Source organism: Dermacentor andersoni, chromosome 6 (genome assembly GCF_023375885.2).
Source record: "Dermacentor andersoni chromosome 6, qqDerAnde1_hic_scaffold, whole genome shotgun sequence".
Lineage (NCBI taxonomy): Eukaryota > Metazoa > Arthropoda > Arachnida > Ixodida > Ixodidae > Dermacentor > Dermacentor andersoni.
Window position 1 is genome coordinate 84,391,645 of NC_092819.1, and position 24,053 is coordinate 84,415,697.

The 24,053-nt window shown below is 46.5% G+C and overlaps 1 protein-coding gene across 4 annotated transcripts in view; it reads right to left on the reverse strand.

Moving 5' to 3' along the window:
* Positions 1-21,095, reverse strand: part of LOC126522473 (cytochrome b5 reductase 4) — a 361,716-nt gene extending 340,621 nt beyond the window's left edge. For all 4 annotated transcript variants that reach the window (XM_050171219.3, XM_072288775.1, XM_072288777.1 and 1 more), the window contains exons 1-2: positions 20,722-21,095; positions 19,939-19,959 (exon numbers count right to left, since the gene is read on the reverse strand). The gene's annotated coding sequence lies outside the window, so the exon portion shown is untranslated. The remainder of the gene's footprint in view (positions 1-19,938; positions 19,960-20,721) is intronic.
* Positions 21,096-24,053: the final 2,958 nt, after the last annotated feature.

The following is a 24,053-nucleotide window of genomic DNA, read 5'->3' on the forward strand; positions in this document are numbered from 1 at the left end:
TGCTGACGGTCCATGAAGGAACGGCCGGTGGGGCAGAGACGGTGACGCCGGAGGCTCCTGGAGGATCTTCTTGGGACATCCTGGCGGAAAGGCGGAGCAAGCGGCGGCCTGAACGAAGCTCCAGGGAAATTCGAAGGCGTAGAGGACCAAGGGATCGAAAGCAGCCTCCACTACTTGCGAGACAGCTGTGAAGCCTCAACGGTTTATTTCGCAGGTCGCGCGTTGAAGACGATGACGCTGGCCATGATGATGAATATATACAGATGAAGAAGATGACGGGGTAAAATAATGCTCGCAATATATATATATATACAGAGAGTTCGAAGATATCGGAGTGTAGCCCATTAGGTAGTTTCACATGGTCAAAACTAAATCGGAGGCCTTCATAATACGTTGTCCCTGATATATCCTTGATATACCGGAGATTTATAGCTTATACACGACCACTTAGTAGTACTGTCCTCCCTTGCCTTTTCATAGCATACGATATACAACTAACCATTCGACGTGATAAACGTAATCGGCTTCTGGCAAATCTGGCACGCTGAATGACCGATCGGCGTGGCCACAAGTCAGCAAAATGTGCAGCTATTTCTCCCGCTCGATAGCACGCCATGCATCGAATCACGAACGATCCGCCGTCGGGAAGACGGATGACGCGCGTAAGCAAATCGGAAACGCAGCTCAGCGGGCGCGATCATTTCCGTTTGCACAGTTTTTACATCACACAAGACGGTCGTCAAAGCGCGCCCCGTGCTCCTTCTACAAATAACACCGAGCTTGGCACCGATCGACAGGCGCGGCCTCGTAATGCTCCTCTCTTATCACCGCGGCACAGGCTTCGCGAAAGTGACGTCACGTTCTGAGCAGCTTCGAGGCAGGCGCGGCGACGACGCTTTGGGGCTCTATACAGCTGCATTTAATATCACAGAACTGTAAATCAGCAAACCTTAGAGGATTTGTGACGAGCTATGAGAAGCTATAGCACCAGTCATTATCCGCATGCTCCCTCTAATCATGAAATACTTAACGAGCCTAGTTTGAACAAGCCCTCAGCACTCTTACTTCTCTTAGTTCGTCCAGCAGTGCGGTTTTTCTTTTCTTTTCTTTTACTCGGCAACTGAGAAGAAATGTCTATCAGTAGAATGTATAGTAAGGACCGCATTATGAAGCCAGTCGTTCCAATAACCATTATTGTCTTCCATTATTGCATTACTGTCATCGCCAGGTTCGAATAACGGCGCATGTTCACACGGTGACATGTTCACACGGCGCATGTTCAGTCGGCCGAAAGTCGAGCTCTGTTCTGGTAAGTTGGCTCGCGGCCGGTCAGTTGAGCGAATGGCTGTCCTGCTGAAGCCGTGGCCAGTACGCTATAGTCTACCGTAAATAAGCGAGCGATAAATTTTTCGCTCCCTCGCTCGGATCAATATTGCTACATCTCTGCCTGGCGTGGCGGCCCAGAGAGCCGAACGTTTTGCCCTTGTATCGCCGCAGAGAAGCCCACAGTCACAGGCGAAACTACAATGTGTAGCACCGGCTCGAGAATTCCTTCCTACTACCCTGAAAACGTTTACCCAACGTAAAAGCCCGAGAGAAGTCCCTACCAAAAGGGTAGCCAAGCCTCGTTTGTCGGCATTCTTCTCTTTCTTTTTTTTTTTTTTTTTGCGAGAACCGCGAAACGACAATTCAGCTCAAGAAATTTCTCTAACCGGGTACGTGAGGAAAAATGCGTGTGAATAGAAGCCAACATGGAATGGGCATATGAGCAAGCTCGGTGGGATTGCGTAAACCTGGCGAAGCCGGATCGAGTGAGCTCATCGTAATGAAACATCGGACTCATCGGCCTCGTGCAAAACGCTGGCCGGCAGGACTCGGCTAACGACTAGTAGGCCTGGAAGTGCCGATACACAGACTCAGACCAATCTCCCCGGGCAACAGATGCATGTATATCCACCTGCAAATATTAATATTGTTTACTTTAGTGTAACACCCTACTTTAACGCCCTGTAACGATATAAGGGTGCAGCGGTGGCGTAGAGGTAGAACACCCGCCTCGCGTGCAAGAGGTCCATGGTTCGAATCCCGGTGCCGCGCAATTTTCCACCGGATAAAGGAAAAAACAAGAAATCCGCGTGTTGATAAAATTTCATAAACAAGCCTGGAGTGCGGCCTGATCCCGGTGACCAGAACCGGTAACGCACTCCCTCACCAGAGCAGGATTGGCCACCCTGGTGCAGTACTTGGCCACAACCTCCTATATGAACACAACAATCAAACCGCGGCCCTCAGTCCCCAGCAGCTGCGAAGCAATTGACCACGGCGGCGGTCAGACCTGCGACGCTGCAGAGGGTGCTAAGAATCCCTGGCTCCGGACAGGCCGCCATTGGAATATGAACCTGGCAACGTTTAACGCTAGAACGTCATCTAGTGAGGCGAGTCTAGCAGTGCTATTGTAGGAATTAGAGGGCAGTAAATGGGATATAATAGGGCTCAGTGAAGTTAGGAGGCCAAAAGAAGCATATACAGTGCTAAAAAGCGGGCACGTCCTGTCCTACCGGGGCTTAGCGGAGAGACGAGAACTAGGAGTCGGATTCCTGATTAATAAGAACATAGCTTGTAACATACAGGAATTCTATAGCATTAACGAGAGGGTGGCAGGTCTTGTTGTGAAACTTAATAAGAGGTAGAAAATGAAGGCTATACAGGTCTACGCCCCTACATCCAGTCATGATGACCAGGAAGTCGAAAGCTTCTATGAAGACCTGGGAGCGGCGATGGGTAAAGTCAAAACAGAATACAGTATACTGATGGGCGACTTCAATGCCAAGGTAGGCAAGAAGCAGGCTGGAGACAAGTCAGTGGGGGCATATGGCATAGGCACTAGGAATAGCAGGGGAGAGTTATTAGTAGAGTTTGCAGAACAGAATAATATACGGATAATGAATACCTTCTTCCGCAAGCGAGATAGCCGAAAGTGGACGTGGAGGAGCCCGAACGGCGAGACTAGAAATGCAGTAGACTTCGTACTCTGCGCTAACCCTGGCATCATACAAGATGTGGACGTGCTCAGCAAGGTGCGCTGCAGTGACCATAGGATGGTAAGAACTCTAATTAGCCTAGACCTGAGGAGGGAACGGAAGCAGCTGGTACATAAGAAGTCGATCAATGAGTTAGCGGTAAGAGGGAAAATAGAGGAATTCCAGATCAACCTACAGAACAGGTATTCGGCTTTGACTCGGGAAGAGGACCTTAGTGTTGAAGCAATGAACGACAATCTTGCGGGCATCATTAAGGAGTGTGCAATAGAAGTCGGTGGTAACTCCGTTAGACAGGAAACCAGTAAGCTATCGCAGGAGACGAAAGATCTGATCAAGAAACGCCAATGTATGAAAGCCTCTAACCCTACAGCTAGAATAGAACTGGCAGAACTTTCGAAGTTAATCAACAAGCGTAAGACGGCTGACATAAGGAAGTATAATATGGATAGAATTGAACATGCTCTCAGGAACGGAGGAAGCCTAAAAGCAGTGAAGAAGAAACTAGGAATTGGCAAGAATCAGATGTGTGCGTTAAGAGAGAACGCCGGCAATATCATTACTAATATGGATGAGATAGTTCAAGTGGCTGAGGAGCTCTATAGATATTTATACAGTACCAGTGGCACCCACGACGATAATGGAAGAGAGAACAGTCTAGAGGAATTCGAAATCCCACAGGTAACACCGGAAGAAGTAAAGAAAGCCTTGGGAGCTATGCAAAGGGGGAAGGCAGCTGGGGAGCATCAGGTAACAGCAGATTTGTTGAAGGATGGTGCGCAGATTGTTCTAGAGAAACTAGCCACCCTGTATACGCAATGCCTCAGGACTTCGAGCGTAACGGAATCTTGGAAAAACGCTAATATAATCCTAATCCATAAGAAAGGGGACGCCAAGGACTTGAAAAATTATAGACCGATCAGCTTACTGTCAGTTGCCTACAAACTATTTGCTAAGGTAATTGCAAATAGAATCAGGAACACCTTAGACTTCCGTCAACCAAAGGACCAGGCAGGATTTCGTAAAGGCTACTCAACAATAGACCATATTCACACTATCACTCAGGTGATAGAGAAATGTGCGGAATATAACCAACCCTTACATGTAGCTTTCATTGATTACGAGAAAGCGTTTGATTCAGTCGAAACCTCAGCAGTCATGGAGGCATTGCGGAATCAGGGTGTAGACGAGCCGTATGTAAAAATACTGAAAGATATCTATAGCGGCTCCACAGCAACCGTAGTCGATCCTCCATAAAGAAAGCAACAAAATCCCAATAAAGAAAGGCGTCAGGCAGGGAGATACGATCTCTCCGATGCTATTCACAGCGTGTTTACAGGAGGTATTCAGAGACCTGGATGGGGAAGAATTGGGGATAAGAGTTAATGGAGAATACCTTAGTAACTTGAGATTCGCTGATGATATTGCCTTGCTTAGTAACTCAGGGGACTAACTGCAATGCATGCTCACTGACGTGGAGAGGCAAAGCCGAAGGGTGGGTCTAAAAATTAATCTGCAGAAAACTAAAGTAATGTTTAACAGTCTCGGAAGGGAACAGCAGTTTACAATAGGTAGTGAGGCACTGGAAGTGGTAAGGGAATACATCTACTTAGGACAGGTAGTGACTGCGGATCCGGATCATGAGACTGAAATAATCAGAAGAATAAGAATGGGCTGGGGTGCGTTTGGCAGGCATTCTCAGATCATGAACAGCAGGTTGCCATTATCCCTCAAGAGAAAAGTTTATAACAGCTGTGTCTTACCAGTACTCATGTACGGGGCAGAAACCTGTAGGATTACGAAAAGACTTCTACTTAAATTGAGGACGACGCAACGAGCTATGGAAAGAAGAATGATAGGTGTAACGTTAAGGGATAAGAAAAGAGCAGATTGGGTGAGGGAACAAACGCGAGTTAATGATATCTTAGTTGAAATCAAGAAAAAGAAATGGGCATGGGCAGGACACGTAATGAGGAGGGAAGATAACCGATGGTCATTAAGAGTTACGGAATGGATTCCAAGGGAAGGAAAGCGTAGCAGAGGGCGGCAGAAAGTTAGGTGGGCGGATGAGATTAAGAAGTTTGCAGGGACAACATGGCCACAATTAGTACATGACCGGGGTAGTTGGAGAAGTATGGGAGAGGCCTTTGCCCTGCAGTGGGCATAACCAGGCTGATGATGATGACGATATAAGAACACATATATACATATATATATTAAATGCGGTCAGGCCTGCTGCGCGGATACGTTAGCAATGAGGTACGCACGCACGCACGCCACCAGAGATGTCAGTCCGTGATACAGCAGTTCACAAAATAGCGCTGTTGGGCCTCGGAGAGAAAGTTTCTCCCGCCCTTGATTTTATGCCAAGCGCGTTTCTGCGTGTTATATGTATACGGATGAACTCGTGAACGAAAGTAAAAGTGGGGTTAGAAAACAATTTATGCTCAGACTTCCGCATACGGGAGATGCACCGTTTGTGAGCTCCAAACTCTAGTTTCCAGATTTGTCAACATATCGCAAGAGTTCCAGCAACACTTAGCAACATGCGTGAAAGCGTCAGTTCGTCATTTGACCCATTTGTCATTAACAAACGGGCGAGAACGGATCCAATAATGCTGCAGAAACTTTCGAACTGTTTCCTTCACCAACAATAAAAAAAGAGCTTACTTTCAAATACTGTTTACTGACCACGGCGCAACATTTTGTGCTGACTTAACGATTTATTTTGCACACCGAGTGCTCATACGTCATTTAAAGCGAAGGTTCCTTTGCGAACCCTTCCGGAATTTGTCGACTGTGGCTACTGGGTGCTGCTGCTGTCTCTCCTAATGCATGCCTCTCGCTTAAAAAAAAAAAAATCACCGCCCAAGCACTCCGTACGGACGGTTAACCAGGGAAGCTGAAACGTGCGGCCCCGGCGTTGATCGCTGGGTTAATATCGGCGGTTCATTAAACGACGGCTTGGTAGGCTGTCAGATCCTCGGTGCGCAGTTGCTGCTGCGCTCGGCTGCACGAAGCTGTTCTTGTGCCCAGGCTGCAGTATCGGCACGGCATAGACGAGCTCGTTCCCGGATCCGCTCGAGGCGTTGCTGATAGAGTTGCCTGCTCCTCAGGGGTACGTATGACGCGTGGCCTATCTGTATCGGAGCCGGAGAGAAACTGCTGCGCGCGCGCGCTCGGCTGCAACGGGGAGCAATTACGTCACCACTGGCACAGCCAATCGCGCGCCTCTTTCTTCTTTTTTTTTTGTTCGCGCATGCGCGTGGGGTTGCAGCAGAGTTTTCGGCGCACAGGCAACGGACGGACGGACGAATTGGCTAGCCATATACAGATTCGCTGTAATAAAAGACTGAATTACGTCAGCGACGTCTACAATGCCGAGTCTGACTACCGACCAACCACAAAAACGGGCGACAGGGGCAAAGAATCTATTCGCTTTAATATTGCCGGCAAACGGAGGCCTCAGCAGAGAACCTGATATTATAACAAAGCGTGCAGCACAGGCTCTCCACAACATCCAATAGGCAGCAGGGGGGATCAAAGCTTGAATTAGGGCGATCCGTGCGTTGGGGCCTCGGCAACGAACCCACGGACCACTGTGTTCTAGCTTTAGCGCCTCCCTTGCTCGTTTTGGGTGCTTAAGGCACCACCAAAGTATTGTAAATAACGGCACATTGTTTACACTTAGTACTTGCGCAAATTCGCACTTTCCTTCGCCGCAACACACACAGTGAGAGAGAGAGAGAGAAACGAAGAGGGAAAGGTAGGGAAGTTAACCAAGGACGTGCCCGGTTGGCTACCCTACACTGGGGGAGGGCAAAAGCGCAGAAGAGATAAGGAGAGAAAATAAAAATAATTGTTAGTCATTCACAGTCAGTCGCAGAGGAATCTCCACTGTCACAAGCGTTCATGTAATCCAGTGTCCTTCAAGAAATGCAGAAGGGCTTTTGTGGCCTTTTGCATGCAGCAACGCATAGGCCATGGTCTAAGGATCTTTTCTTCTGAGAGTGCTGTATTGTCCAGCAAACTGAGTTTCCCTTGTAAAGTACGTCGTTAAACCTCAGAGGACGCTGAGGTGCCACAACACAGTGTGTACGCTTCACCGTACTACATAACTGCAGTGCAGCACAACCTTTCTAAATCGCTTATAAGGCACATAGATTCTTCCGCGTTGCATACAACTATAAGAGCGCCGCCATTTCAGCAGATTCCTAATACGACAACGGCGCGACCGGCCGTCGCCCGCACTTTGCGGCGATGTCCCATCACCACATGGCACTGCCATCTTCGTGCGCGCTGAAATTGTGCGGAGGGACCGGGAATGCGCTGGCATAAGAGTGCGCTCGGCCGACGAAGTTCTTCCTACAGCGAGTGCGAGTCATAAAAACGGGCCTTACTCTGATTAGGTTACTCTCTCTCTCTCTCTCTCTCTCTACCTCTCATTCCCCATCTTGCATTAGCCACCCGCAGTTTTATTTTGTCGTGTGACTGCTACAAGATGGAACGACAAGGACCATCTGCAAATGTCCTATCACTATCGACTATACGGACGCACATCGGGGCAGCGGAGACATACAGCGCCAATTTTCCGGACCAGTGAGTACCACACTGCCACTGCGCTATAAGCGGCAACAAAGGCACCACGTAGCCACATTATGAGGCACCAGCTGGCTATACAAAGGAAAAGAGCAACAAACCAGCGCGGAAGCATTACCTCTATAGTTTCGCGAAGAGCGAAATAGGCATCGGGCAGCGGAGGGAGGGGTTGGGGGGAAGAGACGCGCAGTGGTATACTCTGGAATTGGAGCATGCACAGAGCGGTAATGGGACTCTCCGTCGGTCGAAAAAGCGCACCAAAGTGGGCCGCGCAAAATTCTCTCCTTAACACCCGGCGCCTCTCATTGTCTATCGTGTTCAAGGAGCGAAGCTCGAAAAAGGGAGTTAATTTGGAAAGAGAAAGGCAAAAACGCTAGAGCGAGGAACAAGCGCACCTAATTTCCCGCGGGCCACATTAAGGAAGCCACTGGCAGCTATCGGAGCTTTATTGCCTTTCTTCTTCTTCTTTGTTTCGCCAAATCAACTCCTTTTCTCCGTGCATACGCAGCGAAGTGCATCTCTCTCTCTCTCTCTCTCTCTCTCTCTCTCTCTCTCTCTCTCTCTCTCTCTGCGTTTGTTCATGTGCGCGCGCGTGCGCAAAGGTTTCGTAGTTCCAAATGGTTGTGGTCGTCGAGCGCGCTTGGCAACAAGAAAAGCAAAAAATAAAATTTAGCAAAGAACCACATAGCAACACGGTATTATTTCGTTCCCGTAAAGGCTTACAGCTGCAGCGCCGCGGCAAATTGAGATGCTCAGCTGCACCTAGATACTCAGCTGCACCTGCCTTCGTACTAGAACAAGCGCAATGTTTGTAAGCCCACTCTCGAGGACACAGATCCCAGTTTTTATACTTTCCGCGCCCGAGCTATTTATATAATGTTATGTTCTTTTTTTTTTTTCTTGAGCTGTAACCGTACACACGCCGCGACGGCTCTGTGCGTGACTATGGCGTTTTGCTTCTCAGCAGGAGGTTGTGGGTTCGATTGCCAGCAGCGTTCCAATAAGATGGAGGCGGAGGAATGCATGAATAGTCCTGTCTACCGCTTTCTTATTTTTTTTTTTTTTTTCGGTGCACGTCAAAAAAAATCCCGGGTGGCCAAAATTAACCCGGAGCCCTCGACCGTGGCCGCTATAGTAACGTACTGTACAGTTTCGGAACGTTAAACTCTATCAATCAGTCATACTATCAATAATCAATCAATAAGCGTTATGAGTGAGTCACACAATTGAGCCAAGCAACTAGAGCAACTTTCTACTTTAACGCGGTGTTACCCTAACGTTGCGCGGCTCCCTTCAACACCGCTCTTGATGTGTCTTTTAAGCGCGTTGACGAATTTATTAGAAGTCATACATGTAATGTTTAAGTGCCATATTACTTTTTATCGATATAAGGCCGATAATTAGACTATATTGGCACGCGTCATTATTTCAGTTATTACCGGTACCGGTGCATGAGGAAAGGGAGCTCTGGTGGGCCTAGTCTCCCGACCCGCGCCCCCCTTGACCCCAACAAGGACCCTTCATAAAGTTTTTTTTTTTTCTCTCCCTCTCTCTCTTGTCACTGTCACAACAACGTCTCAATATCACAGACTGTGGTGCAAACTTGAAAACATGATACAGTACCAACGAATGTCAAGTTTTATCGCGAGAAAAATACACAGGGGAGGCTGAGGGGAGGCTGACTCTAACCAAACAGCTCTTTGTGGCCTCCGCTTTCCACCCTTGTGTCCGTCACTATAGTCTTGCCACCTGTTTGTTAGATTACTATTCACACATGTTCTGGAGCTTTTCTGTTCTCTGTTCTGTTTCGACATGGATCCTACTCCCATTTCTAGTTCGTTATTAAGATTCGTAGGTTTTACAGGGATAATTTCGCGTGTGTTGGCATGCATCAAAACTTGGCCAACCTCCATTCGTAGATTACGTGCCATGTAGCTTTCGAGACAACGACAACAACGAACCAGCACGCACATTTCAATCAAGTGCCGCAGACAGAGGGGCGATCAAAGGAAATACGCTTTCCGACTGCATAATCTGTGGCCCTTATATGCAGTCTGCACCACGCGTGTGAGATTGAGGAAAAGGTGCAACGATAATATATTTGTCTAAGGCTGTTTCAAAATTGCGCATCCCCATAACTGCGGGACATGAGGCGCGCAAGACTCCTGGCGCCCTCTCTCGGTAGTCGTCCTCTCAGCTGTGCGTAAGTGAATGGTCATCGAATTAAAAAAAAAAAAGAAAAATCGAATGTCGTTAAATATCTTCGTCATCGATTACGGATGATTAATTCCCTACCATTCTTCAACGACAGTATCGTTTAGAACGCGCTCAGGGAGGCGCAGAACAAAAGCACATGCACAAATGCCCGAGCCCGATTCAGAAAAGCGAAACACGGAAACCGCGCAAAGGCCGTCAGATCCTTATTAGATCCCTATATAGCGCCACGTGACAGGTGGCCCGCGCGGACAGCTTTATGTACCACACGCCCGATGCAGCTGCCGTGACCCGACGCTCGGTGAGCGCATTGGGGCGCGCATGCGCGCACAGCGAAACGACAAGCACGAAACCATACCGGATCAAGGACGTAAACAGCAGCACCGATCAACCGACGACGAGGGGTTCGGGGTAACGAGGACCCCCGCTCACCGACCACGATTTATCTCCCCGACAGCTTCTCGTTCCTCTCCGTCCCGGTCGTCTATACGTATGCAGCATCTCGGCAAGCTGTTATAATGCGGCCACCTCGTGGAGCGGACTAAACCCACGCATTTCCTGCGTATTCGTGGCGCAACGTTGACGCACATTTTACGGCGCGTTTACTGCGTAGTGACCGCGCATATATATATCGTAGCGCATTTTCGGCGTATGCATTCCCCGACGCGTTCTCTGGTCACATTTCAAGTACATTTCCGGCGCATTTGCAGCGTACTTCTGACACACTTTCGCCGCAATGGCGGCGTGGCGTCGCCCGGAACATAAAGCGGCGAGTGGCCGCACTGTAATCCTGCTATACATAGAACATTGTTGCACGAGTGGCTCACATGGTGACACCGGATGAACTGTAAGAAGACGCATTGGGCTCATGTAGAGGTGATCGAAACCGGCGTTACGCGAAGCATTTTGCAGCTAGCTCTATCTCGCATCGTTTCGGTTTCTTCAAAGCGTCATCGGACGGACCAACGCGCATGTGTAAAGCGAGCAATTCTGCGCTTGACGCGAGCGGCAAGGCGGCTACGACGGGGAGGAAATTACGGCGTCGGAATGACCATCGATTTATTGCACTCCGACGTCGAAACGCTATACAACCTGTTTCGTCACGAAGTGCTGGCCGATCCGGAAGGCGGTGTACTTAGAAAGATTTAAGAGATTGCGTTATTGTTGACGGGTCATCCTATACATATTTTGTGCGAGTGCGTGCGTGTATGTGAGTGGTGCTCTCTAGCACTCTCAAGAAACTTAGCACGATGAATAACCAACTAGCCCAGCTACAAGTTCTACGTTCACGGCACCTCCGTCTGTATTGGTATCGTGTTATCCAGACAATTAGCGCACGGTTCTCGTTGTAAACCGCGACATGGTAGAACTGAAAAAAGATTATGAAATTTTGTTGGCTGAACAGACTGGCGGCTCTTGGTACTGACGAAGTAGATGACGATATGACCCATCATTTACTAGAGCATAGTGCTCGTACAAGATCACATAATCGACATCAATTGATTGACTGCAGCTTTCCGCCTAAATTACACTGTCTGCGTACTATTCGCCTAACCTAAAGGTGTTGTGCAAGGGCCAGGAATCAAGTTCGCCAAGCGGAGACCTACAGATCGATTCGAAACAGCTGCGCCCTTCCCAAAGGGTCTATAGGCAAATCTCACAGCGCGAGCACGCGCCTTCGAATTCCGTTGTGGGAAATGTTTCGCTTAAGCGGAACTTTCCACAACAAAATCCATCCGCTTATTACGCAAGTGGCATTTTGGAACCGGGATCGCGCATCCCCAATCCTCAAGTTTGTGCAAAGCGAACACTTGTACCTACACTTGTATATTTTTGTTGTTGTTGTTGTTGTTGTTGTTCTTGTTGAACAGATTAGTAATGTTCTAGGTAGCTGAGTTTGAACGTCCATGACGTCACGCTGTAGAGCAACGTTCAAAGTGCGTGCTTTAGGCCGTTCTCGAGGGCAGGCTAAAAAGGAGACAAGATTTTTGGCTTGAAGCCGAGGTAGATGAGAACTGGCAAATTTCGAGGGGGCAACTAGCACAGGCGTAATTGCTAAAGAACAGTTAGTTCAGCGCCAAGCAAAGCGCGCCCGCCAACAGAACTGTCGAGTAGTTGTCATCGCCCCGTCAACGTTATCGTGCCGCCGGTGATATATAGGCTCATCTCGAAGACTACCGAGCCAACACATCAACGACATCTTCTGATTGTAGTCATTGTGAAATGCGTTACAGCGGACGCAGAAGTTACAAGTTGCATTATCTATTAGACTAACTACAATTTCTCACTTTTTTTTAAACATGTGTATCTATACAAGTGAAATTTCGAATTTTTGGTTCGCCTGTGTTTACATGAAACATGCGGAAACACTTTTATCTAACTGTTTCGCGCAGAACACAGCTTAAGGACAAAAATATCTACCATCTTTTCTTTATCTCTAATTTTCTTTATTTTCTCTTTCATTTTTAGCTGCGCTTTCTTTGCCTAGTCCCTCCACTTTGGGGGTACCGGCCGCAGATGTCTTACCGATTATACAACTTGAGCGACTGGATACACATGGCACTGGGTACTTGAAAATTCTTTCGACAATCCCGCAGAATGGGCATAGTACGTGCTGTTGAGCGAGTGCCCGAATAGACAAGCAGAACAAGAGTGGAGAATCGAAGAGGTCGGGAACAGAAAGCAGCCGAGTGTGGAGAAAGAAGTGAATAATAATAATAATAATAATAATAATAATAATAATAATAATAATAATAATAATAATAATAATAATAATAATAATAATAATAATAATAATGGGACCAGAAAGTGCACTGAGCGATAAGCGTCGAGCTACATAGAAGCGAAGAAGGAGAACTTAAGTGAGCAGTGAGGACATTTCAGTAAGCATCAAATAAATCCTTGCGTATCACCAATTCCGACACATGCGTGGGTTTCCACCCCCCCCCCCTTTTTTTTTGTCTCGTTATCAGGAAAGAGCTTCTCTGACCATCACTTTCATTTGGTCCTGCTTTTCCTTCTTTTTCTCTATATTTTTATTTGAGTGGCAATGTTTCGAGGCAGCTGTGTATAGGCACATCTTGCTGCCCTTTCGCCCCCGCCCCCTCTTCCACCTCCTCTCATTTCTCCTTATCGAAGAACATGTGTAGAGCTTTCGAGGTATACTCGGCCAGACTAAACTAATTTGGTGCTCCGCCTTTCAAGACGATATCCTCGGCGGCCTATTATGTTGCGTGACGCCGAAACTGAGCGCCGCCCACAGGCCAAACCCCTAAGATTTTGGCCCTTCTGCAGCAATGGTGGACATACGGTCACACCGCGGATCTTCAAGTCCACAAAGTACGAACACCGTTCCACAACAAAGAAAATTAAAACAACTTTCTCACCTTTACTTCGTGTCATCGAGAGTAGATTGTCACGAAGAAAACAGTGATATTTTGAACAAAGATTAATTAGTGCGGTAATTAATTTAAACGCTAATTGAATTGCTGAACTATCCCCGACTGGGATAGTTCTCCCTTCAGCTCTACATGGGTTTCCAGCGCCTGAATTGGTTTTTAGGCATAAAATGCAGCGTATCAAGAATTTATAAGTTCGGCTTTGTATGTTTTAAGATAATGTCCAGCATCACGGCACAGAATAAAAAAAAATATATGAAGGCGGACGGGGGGGGGGGGGGGCAGTTTTTCTTTTGTTTTCTTCTTATTCTTCTTCTGATAGCCGCCATATATTTATAAGAACCAAACATAGCTCAGAGGCGTAATTACGCTTTTCAATATGGTTCTCATTACCCAGTGTATGTTACAAACGAGACAAATACATGCTTTCTTTCTTGATTACATATCGCGGTTAGATGCTGAAAGTAGCTACTCTGAGTACATGGAGAAAGTAACCGTCCTCTCGCGTCTGTCAAGGTAAAACAACGCTTTCGTTAGCCTATATACATACGGATGAAGTTGCGTTAATTACAGCACAGAGGACTGGCATGTCGATGCTACGTCCCGCATTTTCAGCACATCACGCGGTATATTTCAAGCTCGACTCACGGCTGCCCATAGTTGTGTGTGACAACTCGAAGTTGTAGATAAAATTAGCGTCAGTTATCTCGAAAGCTGGAGGCAAGAACAAGATGAAACTACTTCCAGAAAGTTACGCATGCCTCCAAGATCATATTATGGATAAATTTTTTACGCAATCGCTTCCAAGTTAACTCTTAAAAAGCATTGAAGGCAATGGGCAACATAACGCACGCTGTTGCTCGGAAGGATCTGTTTATTGTTTTGAGATCTGTAAAGCTAGCTTTCCCGAGAAGCACAACGCAGCTCATGATGCCGGCATCGCCATCAGCACCATGCATCAGTCAACAATGCATTGTTGATTATTTAGAAGACCCTTTCCCCCCACCCCACCCCTTATATTTAAATGGAGGAGGCAAGAATCAAGCGGTAACTACACAACAATCATAGTTTTAACCATACGCCTTATTTCGGGCTCTTGTGCTTGGTACAGTCAGCTTGATCGTTTTCGAAAGGTCGTATGCCAACCGCCCTATTCCAAAGAAGGCGCTTGCCCCAGTGACAGCAGCCCAGCAGTGGGAATAGCTCATTCAGGAGACAGACTTCGAAGCTCCTCTATACGGTTGTGCGATCAATAAGTCCAAACTACTGTCGTCTTCTTGGAAAGAATGGGCTGAAATCAGCTTTTGGGGCGGTTCCCGCCGTGGGTGGCGCATGGGGCGGGATCTATCTGCTAGTGCTGTTCTGGTGGCTAGGCCACGTTTGTTAAAGCAGAGTGAAACATATATTTCCGAATACGTCTCAGGTATATAATTACTGCCAATTCTTTTTCTGTCTTTTGTTTTTCAGACGTATGTTATTCAACTGAGGATGACTCGAAACACGAACCCCTTCCCTTTCCCTTGACTTCTCGCCATCAGTCACCATGTCAACGAAGCTCAACCGCTTTTGCAAGTGCGCTAGCTAACCACGTTATCTTGCATTGTATTCATTCATTCATTCATTCATTCATTTGTTATCTTTTGCGTTTCACTGCCTCTATCGGCTTCATGCTCAGCCCAGTTGCTGTCCTGCCAACGTTCTTTCCTGCACAGCACAGGTGCCATCCTTGGTATCCCCTTTTGAGGTGGTTTTAATGTTTTCAGCGAGCACGCCATGCGGCCAGTTTGGTATTGCACGCCCACAAGTAGACCGGCTCCCGGAATAATTCTGCGTGCTCGGTGAAGTAGGCAGAAGTAGACCAGCACGGTTCTTTTGTTTTTCGGCAGACAGAAGGTGAGATGGATGACAACGCACGCAAAGCACGTGCGTCGGAAGCAAACGCAAAGAGGACACCGCGCCATTCTCCTCACGTACTAAATAGAGAGACACCCTCTCACCCCCTTCTCCGTTTCGTTGCTGTGGCAACTGTGAAGCTTTCGATGTCTGCTAGCCACAAGGACACGATTTAGCCCTGCTTTCAATAGACAAAGGCTAAGACTCCACGCGCTCGTTGGCGCTTCAAAGGGCCGCCGACGTCCATGCGCGCGTTCAGCAACGGCGAAGCCAATATTTTGCAACACGGCCTCCAAGATTTCTTCGATATGCCAGAGATCTCGGAGACCAGGCTTGCCGATCCCGCAGTAAGTTTCGCAACTCGTTCTAGCAATATCAGCTGCGAATTCCGCACCGTTTCGTGAAGAATGGCGACTACGTATATCGACAGCGTAATACTGAACGATTCGAATGAAAGTCATGTGTTGAACAATTACTGAAGAATCACTGAAGAATTACAATTACTGAAAGGATTGCACAAATGTCTACGGCGTCCGCTGTAGCTCGTGGTTCGTACGCGATCGAGTAAAACCGTTCGTTCACAGCGAAACGCTGCGTCTCCAGAACTGCGGTGCCGATCCTGTCCGCTTTCTGTCCTTGTCTCGATATTACTCCCCCTCTCCTCGCCACTGCCGTCAACAACATTGCTGAATGTGAAGGAGTGGAGTGCATACTGAAACCCTCTCGCCGCGCTACCCACAGTGCACTAGGCAGTCGTCAAAATGAAATGACGTCAGTTTATGTTCTTTGTTCTATTGCCCTTCATTGTAGCTTTCCTCTTCATTCTCTCCATTATCTTATGCTGCTTTGCATCGTCCTCACGACCGCGGGACGACACAGGTGTACACCGAAAGACGGGACAGTTACGATGCCCGCGGCGTTGCCTTTTATTTTTATTTTGTTTATTTTCTACAACTAAAAGAACAGAGTAATTAGTTGAGCTTGTTGGATTAACATGGTGGAAGGCTACAGCGCGGGAACAGACGCTGTGTCTGCGTACTCTGTGTGCCTACTGTGTCTCCGTCGGTTCCCGCGCCTATAGCCTTCCACTACACTAAAAATAAGTCAAATGGCACTGGCGGCTGTCCGTAATCTACGAATTGTAGCCGCTAAGAGTTTTTTTTTTATTCTTACAACACCATGCAAAGTCTTTGAGCGACCGCTTTACGAATATACCGTTCGCAATAAGTTTATTACGTACATACATACATACATATACATACATACATACATACATACATACATACATACATACATACATACATACATACATACATACATACATACATACATACATACATACATACATACATACATACATACATACATACATACATACATACATACATACATACATACATACATACATACATACATACATACTACGTACGTACGTACCCTCTGCTTAGTATTCATGGTGCACGTCGATCAAACACAGCTATGTATTGCCCACGCCCTAGGAATTCGCGCATAACTTTTTTTTTCCTCTCTGCGCCCCGTACAAAGATAAAAGCATTTTTCCTTCGTATGCAGGGTGCCGCCGTCGAGCGCTGCACAAACACACACACACACACACACACACACCTCCGTTCGTGCGCGCGGCACTTCCTCTGGGCGCCGGTATCGATTGGTCCAGAAGTCTCGCCGCGGAAGTGGGAAAAAAAGGAAGCGCGGGAAACCGGAAAAGACATCACCGAGCAGTGCCAGAGAAGAAGCGAAAGCCCGAAAGCGGACACGGCGCAGAAGCAACAGACGAAAGTTAGACGCTCGCTAAAACTAATCTGACAAAGAGAGTGCCTTGCTCTGTTCACAGAGCCGCGTTCCAGACCCGTGGCCGATACGGCTAGCCTCAGGGACAAGAAGCTGAGATCCCGAGGGTGGCACGTGCGGGAAAAGGAAGGAAAAACAGCCGAGACATGAGAGAAAGAAAAAAAAAGAAGACGTTTTATTCAGTGCGTGATGACAGCTGAGCCGAGTAACAACGGCTGTGAGAGGTTTTTCCTTCTTTATTTGCGTTCTCCCTCTCACTCTCTGATACGCGGCTCCTCCGGTCACTGTCATTGACCACGATGGCTCTCGGTAACTTCCTACGAGGACAGATGAGAAACGAACGCAACGAACTGGGCTCGTCTCGACAAGCAAGGGGATGAGGCTGGTTACCGTCACTACCGGGGCGAACCGGCTCAGTCAACAGGCCTGTCTAGGAGGCATTGGCTCAAGGGCGCGCATGTCGACCTGTGTTTACATCTCCCGCGGCATTCGACTCGGCCATGGCTTTCGTTACTCGCGAGGTTATGGAAAGTAAAGAAAACAAAGTCAAGATCGACAAAAAAAGCACAATGTCCTGCAATAGACAACGCGTGGCCTCCGAGATCGCAACGGCGCGATCTCGGAGGCCACGCATACTGTGAATGTGTTCTGCGGAAATCCGCAAGGTGGAGGTGGTTAAGTGCTAGCTGTCGGTTTAGGCTCCGCTACCCTCCTTGAAGGGCTGTGTTCAGGGATAGCAGAGGAAAAGTAAACATGTCCGCAACAGAGGTTGTAGTAAACTGCGGTCGGAAGTTAGGTGCCAGCAAAGTAGTGAGACCACAAACAATGGAGCATTGCTAAAACGAAGTTCCCAGTAACTCTTCATAAAGTTAATTTGTTGCTCAGAAATTTTCGTCTGTAAAAATAAAAAAATAATAAAGGTAACACATTCGGTAAAGTAATAAAAACAGCTTGGTGGCCCCCTTTTCAAATGGCACGCCCATCCATACTTCCAGCAAGAATTGGCATTCATTCAAGCATCTAGAGGAAGCTAGAAAAGAAACCAACAATAATTTCTCAATATGAACGCAGGAAAATTCGGCCTGCTACAAACATCGAACACGGGACTAAACAACGCAAAGGAGATAGCTTACATAGCAAGAGCAACATGGCATGCTGTTTCAATGTATAACCTACGCTTTCGTCTGACCACACAATAAGATTGCGATATAGCGCCGACATTCGAGAGTACCACAAGGATTGCATTTGCAATTTGTTCCGTTCGTCGATTTGAGTGTTTGAAAGCATAGTCTTCAACATCTAGGTCCACGTTAATATTACGATTACATTAAAAAAACAGAGCGGCGCTCCGCCCGCATCATCGACGAAATCGGCTGATCGTCAACGGTGGATGCTAAGAAAGGAATAGCACAGAGCAAGAGATAGCGGAGGGATATCGATTAATTCTGGCCATCTGGATTTCACAATGCACGGTACACAAACGCTTTTTTTTTCTTTTTTTTTTTTTTGCACTCCGATTTCACACTAGAATGTGCTCGCCGCGGCCGAGATTCATACCCGCGACCAGAACGCCATGGCGACTAAGCCACCGCGGCGGGTTCTCACTTCTGGAAGCCTTAGTGACAAGTATAGCCTAACACTAGACAGGTGCCTGCTATCTTATCGCGTACTGCCGTCATCTTGAACTTGTGCTTCAAAAGTGCTTGCCGAAAGCACTGGGGTTAGGGTGACACACAGAATCAGAGATACACACAAAGCTGAGGACGGACTGCCATAGCTCAAGCGATAAAGCAACATGCACGTTATGCCGCGATTTAAGTCCGGACACCAGTGACGACAATTTACTTTTGCTACCACAATTAAGTTTCCCTTGAGAGAACGGTACGAACAAAAACACACTGCCGATTCCATACAAATAAAAGGCATGCTTCTGGCTTTCCTCGCTTCAGAGATGCATTTTTTATTATTGTTTTTTTTTTTTTTTTTTTTTTTGCAGCGAAGTCACTGAATAAAGCGCGTCAGTGGACCTGTGTTATTCCTTCCTTTTTTTCTTTTTTTTTAGGTCCCAATTTGCAAACCAGTTGTTGCAGGGCTGCAATTTCGGCAGGCTTCGCCATAGATGGCAGTGCTGTGATACCGAACTTTCAGTGTTGCTGTCTCCTTAACTAACGTCAACAGTTATTCACTTGCCCCTCCATTGGCCTAAAATTGGCTGAATACGATACTTTAAACACGTGTTTTTGACAGGATGCGGGAAAGAAAATGATCTCGGAGTGCAAGCCACTGGAAGCATGCCTATTTATAAGGCACGGTTCTCGGGCAGTGTATTAGTGTGTTGCCTATTATGCTAACAGATAGAGAATAACACAGCTTTCGGGAGCAACGCAGAATATGATTAAACAAGATGTGGTTCCTGCAGTCTCACTCCTCTATCACACGTAAGCTTTCAGCTAATTTGAAATAAACAAGACTTGCTAGTCTAGCCTTTATCCTGCTGCTGCCTTCTTTTTACCATTTGTGCTGAGGGTTCAAACTCTAGAAGCCAAAGAAATCACCCATATAGTAATATATATTAGTCATATCATCAGAAGCCAACAAACACTGACACCAAGGACAACTTAGGGGAAATTGCTTTTGCTTAAATGAAATAAGGAAACCATAAATTAATGGAGATGAAACTGGATGAAAAATCTACTTGCCGCAGGTGGGGACCGAACCCACAACCTTCGCATATCACGTGGTCACGAGATCAGTAACAACCACCCGACAACCTCGAATGCGGCTGGACTTACTGTTGAGCCCATGGTTTGCCACACATGAACTGAAGCAACGAGACCTACTGGGAGCACAGCACTAGTTAAAACTAATAATTGTCTATGAACATCTACCGAGTACACTTCACATTGGTAAGCATATTAAATGACGCATAACGAACGCGTATATATCAATGGATGGGTGACACTGTTGACAAAGTATAAGAAACTCACCAAGTCAGCTGATGAAGGAACCTGGTTGTGTGGTAAGCAAAACAAACGAAGAGAAAAACGTCAGGGTCAGTAACTAGTAGTGCGCGCACAAACTTCATACATTAAAGCAGAAGCACAAAGCATCAAACGCTTCCGCACGAGCACGTTATGTCATTATGAAATATGCTAATACAAGTTAAATTAAAAGCAGTGTGTACTAAATCTAACCATAAACGATCAGTAGGAAATTTTACTTTCACACGTATGATATTTTTTTTTTAATTGCTGACTGTGCTGAAAGCAAGCCTCTACATTTTTCTTTTAAACACGCGACACACGTGCGAGCATGCTGTGAAGGCTGCGTTCGTACGAGACTCAGGATGCAACATGCGCGCACGCTTAACAACACTTTTGAAGCAGTGCTACAAGCGTTTGAAATCCCGGAAAAAAAATTTATTGGACTCAACGTGTCACATTGTCACAATCCTTTCGCGATTTCAGGGCACCATCTACGATAAGCACATATTCAACACAACAAACAAGCATCCGGAAGCATCGGCACACGGCAGACAGAGAAAATTACCGCCAGAACAACTACTCAAGTAGCACGGTGGTGATCGCGAGCACCGTTCAAAGTTAGCGCCGTTGCACAACCTGCCAGCGCCCAACTTCTCTCATACATTGACACTCGGCTGCATCTCCTCGCCTGATTTCGGCCCCATCTCACACGCTCACCACTGAGCCCCATTCACTACGGCAAGCTTGTCCACAAAGCAGAGGGACGGGGAAAGCCTCCAGCCGTACCTTCCGTTCCTTGAAGCCGGCGAAGAGCCAAAATAAGCCTCGGAAGACGAAGAAGCACAAGCAAACACAAGGAGCACGCACTTTTCGCTCGCGAAACTCGCCGGGGCACAGCTTACAAGAGCGGCGCCATTTTGGGGAAGCGGCTGCTGCAATGTTTACATTTTTTTTTCTCTTCGCGGTGGTGGCGTCCCCTGCCGGCTGGCATTTACGAAGAGGCAGTTTCGGTTCCGTTTTTCGGGCTCTGTCGTGCTGTTTCCTTTGGGGTGTACAATTCAGAAACAGCGTTTGCGCACGTATTTCAACTAAGCTTTCGCTTTACATTTTCAGATATGGTTGGTTTATAAATATGGCACTCGGCTGAAAAATAACCTCTGCAAGCAAAATTTGCGTGCCTGTATCGGCATTGTAACATAGTAATGTACGTCGATTTTTTTTCTTTCGCCTTCTTTCTTACTCGGCTGCTCCTACTGCTGTGTTCGATTATAATACTGAAAGCTTTGTTTGTGCAGGATTAATGCGTTCTAAAAGTTATAGTGGCGTATTCTCGTTTGTCGTTTCTCGTTTTTCATTTTCTTTCTTTCTTGTCTCGCTTTTTCTTCTTTTTTTTTTTCTTTCTTTAACTGAAAAAATATTGGAACGTGGGACTTACAGGGCCGTCTATATGTATGTACGGAACACCACTCAGGAAAGAAAAAAAGAAAGAAGATAACAAGACGAAAGTGAGAACAAGCACAAGACGCACTTCAGCTACTGAGACCTGAAGACAACTGAGGGCCACAGTCGTTCTTCAAGTCGGTTATTTCTTATTACTGACAAGTATGTTAACTTAACGTGGAAATAGAAAAGTACTTTTTTAATGCACCCGTTCGATGATGGAAGCACCATCTTTACACGTATACGGACAAAGTAACCATCTCATCGCGTGTAACAATGCAAAAACCGATTTTCATTCACAGAGATCAAGACTCATTCGTAGATATCAAAATGCAACATCGCGTGGGGTTGTTTTGTCGTGTTGACGGTGAATTCTGCGTTTTCATATTGTTTCGAGGTATTCGAAGCGGACTTCATGGTTGCTTTTCCTCGTCTGGGGCAAAGCAACTCTCTACGTCAAATTAGCGTCGATTTCCTCGAAATCTGTTGCCAAGAAAATGATGAAACCACTTGCACGTGCTACCGTACTCATCTGGCATCATGTGTATGTGTTACGTTACCGCTTACTACTTCATTTTTGGAAGGATATAACGAAGTTTGTAATCTAATTTACAAGGGATCTCAAGATGATAAGACGAGTCACAAACACACTTAAGTGGTGTCACCACGGGTGTCAGTACCGGAAACACGGTCTAGTTATTTGGTGCAGTTACCGCATCACATTAGAGAGAACCAGACACAACTTTTACCAAACATAAGCAAAGTATAATCTTCCGCCATAAGTTTAATAACTGCCCCTAGATATTTGTTTATTTTTCTATTTGTGACAGTCACGATCGTCATTTGCGAATGTGGCATATGCCAGTGTTGCGGTGATGCGGGGTCCACGGGGTCAAAGGAATGGAAGAATTGGTGCAGCTTGTCATATAAGCCAATATATCAACCATATGGCTCCGTGCATTATTTTACGCGACGTGTTTAAAATGACCATGAAAGATCTTTAAATTTAATGCTAAGCGTATTCTGTTAGCGCTCCTGATCAACTTTGGGGCCCTACACGGGGTACACAACGAGCACGGTTTCGTTGTTCTTGAAGGTGGTGTTCAAATCCACGCCCTAACGACAGCTCTCTCGCTGGGTAACATAAAACAATCTCGAAGGCCATGGCATTTAGCTGTATGCGCCAGAATTGATTGCGGATCTCGAAAAATGTAGTAAATATCATTTATCGAGTATCGTCTACAACACCTTACAATTACTATCATAAGCATTGTCTAAAAGATGGCGTCCATGACATATCTTTAGCTCCGCAATCCTATCTGGCGCATGGAGTCATCAAAAGCATAGCCTTCGAGATGCGTTACTCAGACGCAAATATCGCTGGGGCGCGGATTTATGCACCATCCATTAGCGCTTTCTGCACTCTTTTTTTTAAGTAAACGCTATGAGATATATATATATATATATATATATATATATATATATATATATATATATATATATATATATATATATATATATATATATATATGCACGTTAAAGAACCCCAGGTAGTCGAAATTTCCGGAGTCCTCCACTACGGCGTGCCTCATAATCAGAAAGTGGTTTTGGCACGTAAAACCCCATAATTAAATTAAATTAATATATATATATATATTTCGTGCGTGCGGGCATACGTGCCGTAACCTTACAGCGTTGATGTTGACCAGCAAAGGCATGTTGAACACAAAGCCCCTCCATCCAACCGTCACCACCGCTGTCAGCGGAAACTTCTGAGGAAGCGCTTTACATGCTCACAGCCGGTCCGCACTGGATCCTCCCTCCCTGCTCCTCCCCCGTAAGGCCCTCCCCTTTTCCGTCGACATAGGCGCTTCCCCTCCCCCCCCCCCCCCCCCTCCGTGTGCTGTCTAGTCCCGGCCCCGTCATCTAGAGGGTGACGCTTGTGTGCCGGGGTGGCCTTTGTAACAGCTGTCACCAGAACTTGGATTTGAAGGCGCGCTACCCTTTTGAACAACACGTCATAAGATGACAGAGACGGAAGCAGATGCTCACCGCAGGAGGACTGTTGCCGTCTTTTGCGAGCTGGCTGGCACGCCGCACATTGCCGGTACGTAAGAGAAAACACTCCTTGAACCCAAACCGCAGGCCTTCCAGTATACGTATAAAGCTCTACGTCGTATGTATGGTGAGTCTTCAGCGGAAGAATAAGAAAGAGGAAAAGCACGAGAAAACGTCCACCTGAGCGTTAGAAGAATAAACCAGCAGGGAAAGCGAGATAGGCACCAGAAAAATGGACGTCACCGACGATACCGATTAAAGCAAAAGTTTATATTCATTGCAGGAGCACTATTTTACCTATTAATGGGTGGAATAGTGACCCATCTCAAAGCACGCAAAATTACCGAATTTTGAAGAATGCCAGTTTAGTGATGTCAATCAATCTATAATACTTCAAAGTAACCAAGAGTACACCGGCAGAATTTATGCAACACATTGTACTTTTGGATTTCTCTTGTGACACGCGCGATCAATGAAACATCCACGATATGATCTATCTATCTATCTATCTATCTATCTATCTATCTATCTATCTATCTATCTATCTATCTATCTATCTATCTATCTATCTATCTATCTATCTATCTATCTATCTATCTATCTATCTATCTATCTATCTA